The 12,817-nt window shown below is 40.8% G+C and overlaps 1 protein-coding gene across 2 annotated transcripts in view; it reads left to right on the top strand.

The window, feature by feature from the left end:
- The window catches only part of Gabrg3 (gamma-aminobutyric acid type A receptor gamma3 subunit), a 610,116-nt gene that overhangs the window by 92,340 nt on the left and 504,959 nt on the right, over nt 1-12,817 (top strand). The window lies entirely within an intron of this gene.

The following is a 12,817-nucleotide window of genomic DNA, read 5'->3' as shown; positions in this document are numbered from 1 at the left end:
CCATTAATACTCAGAACTACCATTGACGCTGTGCACTGCTCTCTTCACTGAATTCTTCTTGCATGTCCTGCATTTCTTTCCTATTTCATTCATACACTGTCCTGTGCTCTCATCCAGAAGCTTCCATTCTCCATCAGTTCCTTTCAGTATACTTACAATCATTCTTTCCAGTTCTGATTGACATTTCATCTAACCTGTGCTCCCTAAATGACATTGCTGGAGTATAAGTTTCAGAGGACTTATACTGTCTTAGCTTTTTATGTTTCTTGTGTTAACTATTGGGCTTTACAGATCTGAGGTTGCAATGTTTTGGGTTCTTTTTTTCCTTTTTGCTTTGTTTTGCTTCTTTACTTTTTAATAAGCTATTATTTTTTTCAGTTGAAAAATTAGTAAAGTTCATATGAGACTTGGATGTTGTAGAGTTGAGCTCCCCATTCCAGGAACTTACTGCCAGGTGGAAACTGTAGAGTGAATTACTGGCACATTCAGGCTGCAAGTGAGGTTCCCAAATCCCTCCGACTCCAGCAGGTTCTATGTGGTGCTGTCTGTAGGAAAGGTAAGAAGGAGCCTTTGTTTCTGTAGCTTCAGTGTTCTGTAGCTTCCTAGGGTTCTGTCATGTGGGGAAAGGGAGGCTGTAGGTCTTTCCTTGGCAGTTCCCTTGGGTTTCTACACATCACCGGGATATCTGCTAGTCTCTGTGTGTGGTGAGCAGCTATTCCTCATAGCGCCTGCTGCTCTCTCCTAGGCAGCTTGATTGGGCTGCCCAGGCTACCAAGCCTTGGAGAGTGCTTCCAGCTGGGCAGTAATTCTCAGCTTTCCTGTGTGCTCCTTGGCTTAATAAGCTCCTTTACAGACCTTGTCTCTTGGAAGATAACTGCATAATGTGTGTTATTGTCAAGTGGAGCCTTTGAGACATAATTAGGCCATAAGAGGGGAACCTTTGTGAATAGGGTTAGTGCCCTTATAAAAGAGACTGGAGAGAAATATGTAGCTACAATAATAATTTGAAGTGTGTCAATAAAATGGGTAATTTATCTTTTGGGAAAAACATAAATTGCAAAACTTGAATGAAGAGAAGAGAGAAACAGCAATATTGAAGAAACTATAAAAAAAAAATCAAAAAATCTCCACTGAAATAGATGATTTTTATATACCTCCTTGGATTGGTGGTCTATAGGCTATGAAATGTGATGGGTTCACTATAGAGAGATGTAGATGCACCTGTTCAAACTGTGGCTGTGACCTAGCCTAGGTTTGTGAGAACACACTGTTAAGAGTTTATTGGCAAGGATAAGCACAAAGCACTGTCTTTGTACAAGAAAGCCTGTGGCATATCCATCACAGAGTTGATTGGTGAGTCCTGGGGACTTTGCAATGGTAGTAGTGTGCATTTGTGCAGAAGGAAAAGGAGCAGCTCTGCCCATATCAAAGCTGTGAGACTGATTCCAGTACCTTAAGCTGTGCCCTTTAATTTGAACTCCTGATGAACTACATTTAAAGGGCCACATGAAACCAAGGCCTAGGTTTATTTTTTTAGGGTTTTCTGCCACTTCAGGATAATTTTTTATATTTTTGAAGGATTGTTAAGTCTAAACTAAATGAAGCTAGAATCCTGTGACAAGAATATACCCAATCTCCTAAACAATACAAGAACAAATATGACAAAATCCATTGCACAAAATGCAGTGTATTTGCTTTCTAGCCTGGGGTGGTTTGAATGGAAAATGTGCCCATGGGCTCATGCTTTTGAGCACTATTTCCCCCGATGGAGGTGTTTGTGAAGGTTATGGAATCATTTGGAGGCACAGCTTTGCTGTCGAAAGTATGTCACTGGGGGTGAGCTTGAAGTTTTATAGCATGCCCCCAGTTCCTGTTTTCTGTTTGCTGTGTGGATCCTAATCCTGCTTCCATGTCTTCCTTGTCCTAGCTTCCAGGCTAGGTGTTCTGCATCCTTTTGAAACTGACTCAAAACAAACCCTTTTTCTCTTAAGTTGCGTTTGCTTTTTGTTTTCTGTTTCCCAAAACAACAGAAGAGCAACTACAGGACTCCTCATAGGGAATTGTCTTCTAACACCTGCTCAGCTGGCTTCACCAGCTTTTTACCTTCTTGAAGGATATCAACTTCTTCTATTTAAAAGTAGAATGTCTTAGAGAATGCAGAAGGTGGACAAAATTAGGTCTAAAAGTCCTTTTTATTTACTATATAGTTATATATAAGGAATCCAAGGGTAGTAGAAGGTTTAGATAATAATTATCAAATTTTGGAAGTAAAGTAAGAGTCTGTGAAAGACAAAGGGAAGAGAAGAAAGATGAAATAAAAGACATCATCATCTAAGTCATATGAAGAAAATTGTTTTTAGAAACCCACATGGAAAGAGTGACAAGTATTGGACACACACCAGGATTTGTGATAGTATCAGTTGTGTAGATATCTCACTCATTTAGAACATATGTATGTAGGCACACTTCTCTGGTTCAGGCATCGTTTTAGTTACTGAAATACAAACTTCGAGCCTGAGAATTGGCAAAGATGTGGCGACAGTCACTGCACTCCATGGAGAGGGCTATTTTCTTTCTACTGTGGTGGGAAAGGAAGTAGTGGAGGATACCTGGCTTCAGGAAGTCATGCCTAGGGAAAGCTTAGCCCACACTCATTATTCTGCACTCTCAGGGTAAACATGAAATCATTCAGGAAGAACTGAAAACTAGAACCAGGACAGGTGAAGTGGTAGTTGAAATATTTCATTAGAATGGCCCTTTTATACTGCAATAGACTTTTCCCTGGTAGTTCTGGTGGAATTCTTTACTAACTTCCTCTGAGGTCCTAAAACTGTGTGGGGGCATTCACTGAAGAACACTGCCAATTTCTTCCCCTTCCCAACCTCAATCATCTTCCCTGCTGACTTTATTGGTTTGAGAGTCAGAAGTAGGGTCTTGAGTGGAAGTAAAGTTGTACTCTGATGCACCCTCTAAATGGGAAAGTCCACCTCCAGCCAAGGCTATAGCCTTAGAATCCATGTGAAGCATGAAGTGCTTGATTCCATTGCTGATGAGCAGGTAGTGGAACCCAAGGCAGTACACGTGCTAGTCAAGTGCTTTATAACTGAGTTCGGGAGTCTGAGGAAAGAAGATAACAAGTCCAAGAGTGGCCTGAGTTATGGAGGAAGTTAAATATCATCTTGAAAAACTTAGTGAGATCCTATTTCAAAGGGGGAAAAGAAAAGAGAGGCCTTGGACTCTAGCTCAGTGGCATAGCAGTAGATTCACATGCATGAGACCCTGTGTTCAAATACCCTGAGGATAGTTTCCACATTTTTAGCTATGAATCAATCAATTATTGAAGTTTTCTGTTCCAGTGGTCAAGAACTTCAATAAAGATGTTTGCTAAGTAGGCCTTGGCTTCTGTCCCAAGTGTCAACCAATACATAATTCATGTGAAATAAAACAATCCTGTTTTTGCAGTTCTAGTACAAGTTGTTAGGATTTTTTTATTTGTTTTTCCAATTAACTCAAAGCCTCATCAGCTATGTTTTATTTTTTATGCTTTATATCTTTAGTCGAAAACCTCAAATGAAAGATTGGGAGAATGTCTGAAGTTTATTTAAAGAGCTTAAGAAAATACATGATTAGAGGCTTGCTCAGTCCACATATATTACATCTACAGGGCTGCAGACCCCTAAATGATGAGCCCCTGCGGACCAGAGACTGTTAGAGATGGAAATAGGTCTTCATTCTAAATAACCTCTGCTTTCCTTTGGTACACATACTTTGTGCAGCCCTGTCTGTGAGGTATGAAGCAAGCTTCATCTTTCATATATAGAGCTCAAGAGCTGAAGGAAAAAAACTAAGTTCAAGGCTAGCCTGGGCTTGGCTAACTTAGTGAGATCCTATTTCAAAATAACTAGTAAAGAGGGCCTGAGTTTAACTCCCAGTATTACAACAATCACCACCATCATGAAGCTTGATTCCTAAGAATAACGTTTCCATCTATTACTTACTGGATACTCCCAAGAGTAGTAACTAGGACAATGGCAGGAGTGTATTTCAGGGCATTGAGCATTTACCCTAAACCCAGTAATGCCTGACTTAGCTGCCTAGAATGCCTAGTCAAAAGAATAAGTTTCCATGTATAGGCAGAATGAAGGTCATTACAGTCTGCTTCGCTGAGACACCAGGAAGACATTTGTTCTGCTGTACTCGGCCGACTTACTGTGAGAATGTAAGATTGACTTGGAAGCTGCCTCCTCACTTATGTACAACGTGACTCTGAAAGGGCATCTCTCAACTCCGAGGAAGCCTGTGGGCTTTTGTCAGCTTTTGGATGGCAGAACAGGTGAATCTACCCAGTTTACAAAGGCAGCTTTGAACCTAAAGCCTGGAAAGGTCTACTTGTCTCCCAGGGTGGCTCACCCTGATATGGCAACCCACTATACAGAGCTTCACTTCTGAGTGTGTACAGTTTGTGGTGACAGAAGTCCATGCCAAGAATTCTGCAGCACTGTGCTCGGTGGAGTTGTAGATGTAGGTATGTTACATTCATCCTGAAAATACAGCATCTCTAGAGTATAGGAATCTAATTTATCAATCCCTGGATTCCTACCTACATGTCATTTTGTTGATATATGGCGAGCTCTAAAAGCACTTTTGTAGCTTAATTAATTGAAACTAGTGTGCTGAAAGACAAATGTTTTCCCATGTATGTTGCCAAGACAGGGTTTCAACCCTAATGTCCATCAGCTGATGGGTGTATAAAAATATATATCATGGGTGTATAAAAATATATCATGAATATGCACTGTGTCATAGGACACATCCATAAGTAGGATGATGTTTTATAGCATATAACCTGGGTAAGACTGAAGAACATTCTAAGAAAGACAAGACAAGCACAAAAATATGAAGGTGACATAGACACTGGACCTTGAAAACATGATCACACAGAAGTTGAAAGTACAGTAATGGTTCCAAGGGGCAAGGAATGGGAGGCTAAGAAGATGTTAGTCTATGTGTGTCATGTCATGTTATAGCCAGACAGGGAAATTAGCTATGCTGTTATGTCACACAACTGGGCAAATGTAGACAGTAGTAATGCACAATCATGGCAGTATGTGTGTCTTATCAGAATCAGAAAGCATGGAGATATAGGTCAGTAGTGGAACTCTTACCTAGCATTTTCCATGCCTTGGGTTTGATGTTTAGTAGTGTAAAAATAACAACAAAACCAGTAAATGTACTTCACATCTCTAGGTAACTAAAAATTCTCATCATAAGAGATGACGGTGGTAAATTATACTATGTATGCGTATATTGAAACAGAATATTATACCCTATTAAATAGATATGATTGGTATCTGTCAAAAATAAAAGTGAAATTTTTATTGTCATATTAAAAACTATGATAATTTGTATTAATTGTCAACTTGACAGAGTCTATAGTCACCTAGGAGACAAGCCTCTGGGCATGCCTGTGATGGGTTATACATACTAAGTTAGCCTTTTGGTATGTGTGTGAAGAGTTAGGTTAGTTAGGTTAATGGTGGGAAGACCTACCCTGAATAAGAGTAGCATAGCTTGGGCTATGGTCTTGGACTGTATAAAAGGAGAAAAAGAGCTGAGAACCAACGTCCATCTCTCTGTTGTGTGTCCTGACTGTGGATGCAGCAGGACAAGCTATTTCAGACTCCTTCCTCACTTAGTATACAGAGCCTAGAATGGTCACAGTCACTGTCTTAATCAAAGCTGGTGGGTAAGATTGACATGGCAGTTCATGCCTGTAATTCTAGCACTTAGGCAATTGAGGTAGTAATGGTGTGAGTTAGAGGATAATCTAGGCTACATAATGAATTCTAACTCATCTTGGGGAGCAAAGTAAGACTGTCTCAAAAGATAAACACGAAGAAACATACAAACAAACCCAAAACCCTCCAACAAAAATAAGAGATGAACACAGTCTAACTGCCATTCTAGGTGAAATAAAACTATATTTAAACTATGCTGCTATAGTATATGTACATATAAATATATGTGTATACACTTGAGCATGTGTGCATGCTCACATATGGAAACCTGATGTCGGTATGTGTGCTACAACATATTTTTAGAGAGAGTCTCTCATTGAATCTGGAGTTCACTGATTTGGCTTTAGTCCTAGCCAGTGAGCTATGGCGATCCCAGGATTGTGCCTCTGTGCCTGGCTTTTTATGTTGGTACTAGATATTTGAACTAAGACCTGTAACCATTTTTTAAGCACAGTCACTTCCCTAGGCTATGTATTTTTAAAACAGTGCCTTGGGCTGGAAGAAACCATAATCATAATTAGTCAATCCATTCATGAAGCCTACCCACAAATGAATTTTGAACACTGTGGCCACTCCCAGAATAATTTTAGACCCTGATTGGCCATGGAAATGCTAAGCTGCAGTAAGAGGAGACTCAGCATAATTAAATTGTTTAAAGAATATAGAAATTCTTCATGTAAGAATTCATGGATGGGTACTTCTGTCTGGTAGCTTCTCTAGCCTCCTCAGTCATTTAGGAAAAAGGCTCCATCATTTCCAGTGTGAGAGTGCAGACATTGGTCTGTATGTCTTTGTCCCAGCAAAACACCATAGATACTACAAGCCAGTGTCTTGTCCTAGCTGTGGAGATAAGATCCTGCTAGGGTGACACTAGAGGTTGAGATTCCTGTCTAGTAGACATGCTACTACCATAGAAGGTGAGGAAATGGATTTTAGTATAGTGTTTCATGGGGTAAATCCAAGTTTTACAAAAGTTATGCTGAGCTGCAATTTATAACTTGCTACTGACAACTGAGATAATTTCAATTTTTATTCAACTTGAAAATTTGAGCCAATAAATATGGTGTCAGATATTTGCTTCCAAATCAGAAGCTCCTCCATTTTGAAATGCTTTGTAAGTCCAGGGTGCTCTTACTTTCTAAACTCCTGCTAAGGTTGTCCTCAAGTGTACCCAAGGGACCAACTCACCTGGCAAACTAAATCCTTTTCACTTTTTCCCTAGAAGTGTGCACCCACTGTAATCTCTGGTTCTACAACTAGACGTTCATCCTAAGGACAAATCAGACAGAGAAGACAAGAATATCACTGATGGTCCCTTTTCGGAATCTGAAGATAATTGGCATTTCTTTTCTTGGTGTACCTTATATGACAAGAGTAGACTCATGTTCCTAAACTGGTGTATTATTCACCACTCCCTCCATTTTTGGAGGTGCTGAGAATGAATCCATGACGTCGATGCAGGAGAGATAAGCACTCTACCACTGAGCTGTAGACCCATAGGCACTTGCAAAGCACTGTGTAACGTGAAGTAAGATGAATTTATCACCAGGTCACACCACAAAGAATGTGAGCTTGGGCTTCAGTTGTCAGCAATTTGTCACGTTTGTCTCTTTCTTGAGTATTAGTATTTCATAGTATTAAAACCTGGTCATTCCTAGTATCTCTATGTGATCAGAAAGAAGTAAATATATTACCACTCTACCATATTGGCTCTTCCTCTTTAAATAAGCTTGAACAGGCACTAACTATCATGTTGATTGTAACCTTATTAGCATTGTTATAAAATTAAATCCTCAACAATGGGCTGTAAACTAAAAAGTGATATTGAATTGCAGCTATATTTCTTGGAAGAGAAATAGTGCAGGCTTGTTAGGCTTTTTCTCAAATATAAGTCTGGCTGTCATTGCTGGTAGAGGGGCAGTGTGGCACCTGTATGCCCACAGTTTATGGCCAAACCTCACAGCCTTCATTGATTCCCTGGTCTCAGCAGGGTTGAAACTTGTCCACTACTATGGAAAGTTATGTTGGGGAAACGACTTTTAGACAAGCCGCTGGCAGCCCTGCAGCCGGATAGAATCAAACTGCTTTGCCATGCCTTTCAAAGTAATTCCTGCCTATAAGGACTTTAGACAGCCTCAGAAGGTACCTAACCCTTTGGGGATGTGTATGCATTTATGTTTTAATGAGCCAAATACTTGAGGTTTGTTCCAAGTTAGGTGTCAGATAGAGTAGGCGTGATAAAACTATTCTTGATAAGTCCCCATCCCTAGAGTAGCATCAGTTATGTGGCTGCAGGTTATGTCATGTGCTGAGAAGGCGTGGAGCTGTGAGGCAGTGAGGAAGAACACACTGTCTTCCTTTGCCTGCTCTGCCCTGCCAGTGTTGCTGAGCACTGTGTGTGTCTGAGAAGGGCTGCAGAACTCCCACTGGTGTGGCTGGGTTTTCACACTCCTCTCAGCACTCCTGTGTCCTTTTAACATTTCTGATTATAACTCCCACTTTTTTTTAAAAAATCTTTCTTGGTCCTAACAAGACCTTGAGTTTCTAGGGAAACCACTAAATATCTTCACCAAATACTCCGCAGTTTTCTTAATAAACCATCAGCGGTGCTTCCATACAATTCAGGAATGACAACCTTGGAATGTTTTAATTTCCCTCTGTGGGAAAATATATTATATAGGCAAATGTATCTATGATGGCAAGAAATGAAAAGCCAAGTTTGTAGGCCATATTATATAATTTTGGTGGTAATAAGAGCTTTCAGCAAACATGTAGTATGTTTTTTATGCAACACATGCATGTCCTTGCTCCATCAGGGAATCCCCACATAGCCAGTGGCAACAGATCATCATTCACCAGTGTTTGCTCTGGCGTGGACTGGATGGGTTTTAAACTCTGACCGTCTAACAAAGTAGTCTATTGTAGTGAAACTGTACCACTGAGGTAATGGTTCTCTTTTTTGTGAGGGAAGATAACATTAGATGCCAGCTTTTATACTTTACTTTAAAAACAAGCTATTTGCTATACAAGTACTTTCCAGGTAATGATCACAGCTCCCTCTGGCTTAAGCATTAGGCACTGTACTATTTTTGTACACTGGACATCAGAAGGGAAAGGTTGTAATCAGTACCAGTTTCGGGAAAAATGTTCATCTTGATTGATGGGCTGTGTCTGTCTTCTCTCATGATAGTCATTGTTCTCAAAGGAAGCACACCGCCCGTGTTTCCTTGGTAGCTGAATGATAGCTCAGCCCTGCCTTAATTGGTAGCATGTGGTGAACTGAACAAGGCAGCAAAACCGGCTTCCAAAGACACCAGCATCCTCTTGTTGTGGAGTCCAGCATAACCTTTAGTCCCAGATTGACTGCCTTATCACAGCTGGTAAGCCCAGTAGGAAAACCTGGTCCCTAGCTCTGTACCTTACCCTGGACATATGCATGAGTGAGCAAATAAATGAGTGGTTAGGACTTGGTGAAGAGATGGAGGCATATATTCAGTCCTATTTAATTATTTTTTAAAGTATATTTTTATTTAAGCATATACAAACACGAGTATATACCGGCCTCCCCTCATGCACCATAATACTTCTATGGATGCCAGAGGACAATCTGAAGGAGTCAATATTCTCCATCTATCATGTAGGTACTAGGGATCAAGCTCAGTCATCAACTTTATGGCAAGGGCTCTACCTCCTGAGCCACCTCACTAGCCTGGTTCTTTTGATCTTAATTCTGTTCTACATTCTTAATGCTACTGGATGTGGATTCTGGATGGAGTGTTTAGGTAAAGCAGAGTGGGCGTGATGGTTTGTACATGCTTGGCCCAGGAAATGGCACTATTAGGTGTGTCACTGTGGGTGTGGGTTTTAAGACCCTCATTCTAGCTGTCTGGAAACCAGTATTTTACTAGCAACCTTCAGATGAAGATGTAGAACTCCCAGCTCCTCCTGCACCATGCCTGCCTAAATGCTGCCATGCTTCTGCCTTGATGATTATGGATTGAACTTCTGAACCTGTAAGCCAGCCCCAACTAAATATTGTCCTTATAAGAGTTTTCCTGGTCATGGTGTCTGCTCACAGCAGTAAAACCCTAACTAATACAGTGTTAAATTATCCTGGCATGAACTAAAGGTGACTTCTTCCCCATGTGGTTAGTGGGCAATGTTTAGTAAGTATGTCCTAAAGCACTAAGGTCAAATCTTTAGGTTTCCTTATTAAAAAAAAAAACAAAAACAAAAACAAAAAACATTTTCAGGTTTTTGTTCATTCTCTGGAGTCATCCCACAAGCAGAATTTATTTGCCCACCAAGGGAGATTCTGGCCATCTTTGGGGTACCCATGACACTGTTAATCAGAATGGTTCTGATAGACTATAACACTTAGCCAAGCAGTAACCTCAGTGTTCCTTTTGTCACACCTTCTTCCACTGCAGTCCTCTGTGGGGAATTTAACTCAATAGCTACAGCATTGTGGGAATGCCAATTCCCATGGTGGGGGGGGATGGTCAATTTAAGAATGCCAGCTTAGATTCATTCTGCAAGGGGTAAACATTCTTTGGGGGAGGTAATGTGGTTGCTTCCTACTCCCAGGAAATGGCGGATATTGATCCCTCATACCTCAACAGTAATGTTCAATGATAGAATAAATGAGCTGAAGTGCAATTGCCTTGTTTGGTAGTATTAAAAGCTGGGCTTCTGGGAAACATCTCTGAATTATTTATATTCATTTTTCCCCTAATTCATTCTAGAGCTAGCTGTTCTTAAGAGAGCAGTTATATCTGTATAAACCTTGCTTACTGCTAACTGCGTGACTATGGAATCAGAGCATCATCTCAGCTCTTCTCTCCTTTTCTGAGCATTCATTCACCAGCCAGGATGACCTTATGTCTCTGGCTTTTGGAGACTGAATCATTCTCAAGTGATGCTGCTAACTGATCTGGAAGAACAGCTGGCCCATATACAATCCATCAAGCATCTACTGATGTTTGGAACTATTAGGACCACTTATGATTTGGTGCTAATGCATGTTTTATGACACAACTTAAAGGTTCCTAAAAATAAGGAAAAAATTGACCTGTCAAAACAGATGCCTTAAAAATGACCCTTCTAGGCCCCTGAAGAAATTTCCATAAATGACTCAGGGGTCTGTCACAGGGCATGGCCTTTGTATCTCGGAGTGGGTGTTTCTGTGCTAGAGGAGCTGCCACTGCTGCCACAGCAGGGCAAATGAGATGAAGTATGGGCTCCATGTGAATCAACACACACACACACATAGCCACTTTTTCTACAGCCCTGTCTGCTTAGCCTTGTGAGAAGGCAGAGCTCTCACCTGTGTGACTTTCCTTATGTTTTTCCTGATAATATCCTTTGAAATTCTTCAAGTTGTATAAATGTAGAAATGTTTAAAATTTTTGTAGGATTGGCGGTGTAACTAGGTAACAGAGTAATTCCATAGCATGCATGCAGCCTTAGGTTTTCTCCTCTATACCACAAATGGAAATCTTGGGCATAGCTACATTCATGTTATGTGGACACGTGTACATGCATCATGTCATAGATTATTGAGACAAACAGAATCTCAAAGAAGCAACAGATGCAAACAACTTCAACTCAATCTGACTGTGAGAGAACAAGAACTTATTTGATGAGTATCCTTCCTGACTACAAAATGTAGTGTTCACGTGTTGCATGTATCAACTGACAGATGAATAAATGTCATCTAGAGTTTTGTTTGCATGAATACATCAACATGCATCACCACCCCAGCCAAATCCCCTACTGCAACTCTGCCTTTCTGGTCCAGGGAGAGTATTGCTGTCTGAACCCAGCACACATGAGGTTTGCTAAAGATGTAGTTCTCCTGGATACAAGGTGGACCAGTGCTACCTACGAACTTGGAGGAGAAAGACAGGATAACCAGTGCTGATGGAGAAGACTCCCAAGTGTCCTACCAAGTAAGGACAGTCCATCCTTTGCTAATACTATGGTGTGCCTCAGGCTACATGATATGTAAAGAACAGGTATTTATTCACTTCATGGATTTGGAGACTGGGGAGTCTAAGGGCAGGATACTAGCATACAGACAGGGCCTTATTCTTTTTGTGTGTGTTTTTTGTTTGTTTGTTTGTTTGTTTGTTTTTTCAATATTTTATTAGGTATTTACTGCATTTACATTTCAACTGCTATCCCCAAGGTCCTCTATACCCCCCTGTTCCCCTACCTATTGACTCGCACTTCTTGCCCTGGTGTTCCCCTGTACTGGGGCATATAAAGTTTGCAAGACCAAGGGGCCTCTCTTCCTAATGATGACTGACTAGGCCATCTTCTGCTACATATGCAGCTAGAGACACGAGCTCTGGGGGGTACTGGTTAGTTCATATTGTTATAGGGTTGCAGACCCCTTCAATGCCTTGGGTACTAGCTCCTCTTTTTGGGGGGCATTGTGTTCCAGCAGATAGCTGATTGTGAGCATCCACTTCTGTGTTTGCCAGGCACTGGCATAGCCTCACAAGAGACAGCAATATCAGGGTCCTTTCAGCAAAATCTTGCTGTTGTATGCAATAGTGTCTGCGTTTGGTGGCTGATTATGGGATGGACCCCTGGGTGGGGCAGTTTCTGGATGGTCCATCCTTACATCTTAGCTTCACACTTTGTCTCTGTAATTCCTTCCATGGGTGTTTAGTTCCCAATTCTAAGAAGGGGCGAAGTGTCCATATTTTGGTCTTCATTCTTCTAGAGTTTCATGAGTTTAACAAATTGTATCTATTGTATTCTAAGTTTCTGGGCTAATATCTGCTTATCAGTGAGTGCATATCATGTGTGTTCTTTTGTGATTGGATTACCTCACTCAGGATGATACCATACAGATCCATCCATTTGCCGAGTAATTTCATGAATTCATTGATTTTAATAGCTGAGTCATACTTCATTATGTAAATGTACCACATTTTCTGTATCCATTCCTCTGTTGAGGGACATCTAGGTTCTTTCCAGCTTCTGGCTATTATAAATAAGGCTGCTAT

This window comes from Mus pahari, chromosome 1 (genome assembly GCF_900095145.1).
Source record: "Mus pahari chromosome 1, PAHARI_EIJ_v1.1, whole genome shotgun sequence".
Classification (NCBI taxonomy): Eukaryota; Metazoa; Chordata; class Mammalia; order Rodentia; family Muridae; genus Mus; species Mus pahari.
The sequence above is the reverse complement of the archived record's forward strand: the minus strand, read 5'-3'. Positions and strand labels throughout refer to the sequence as shown.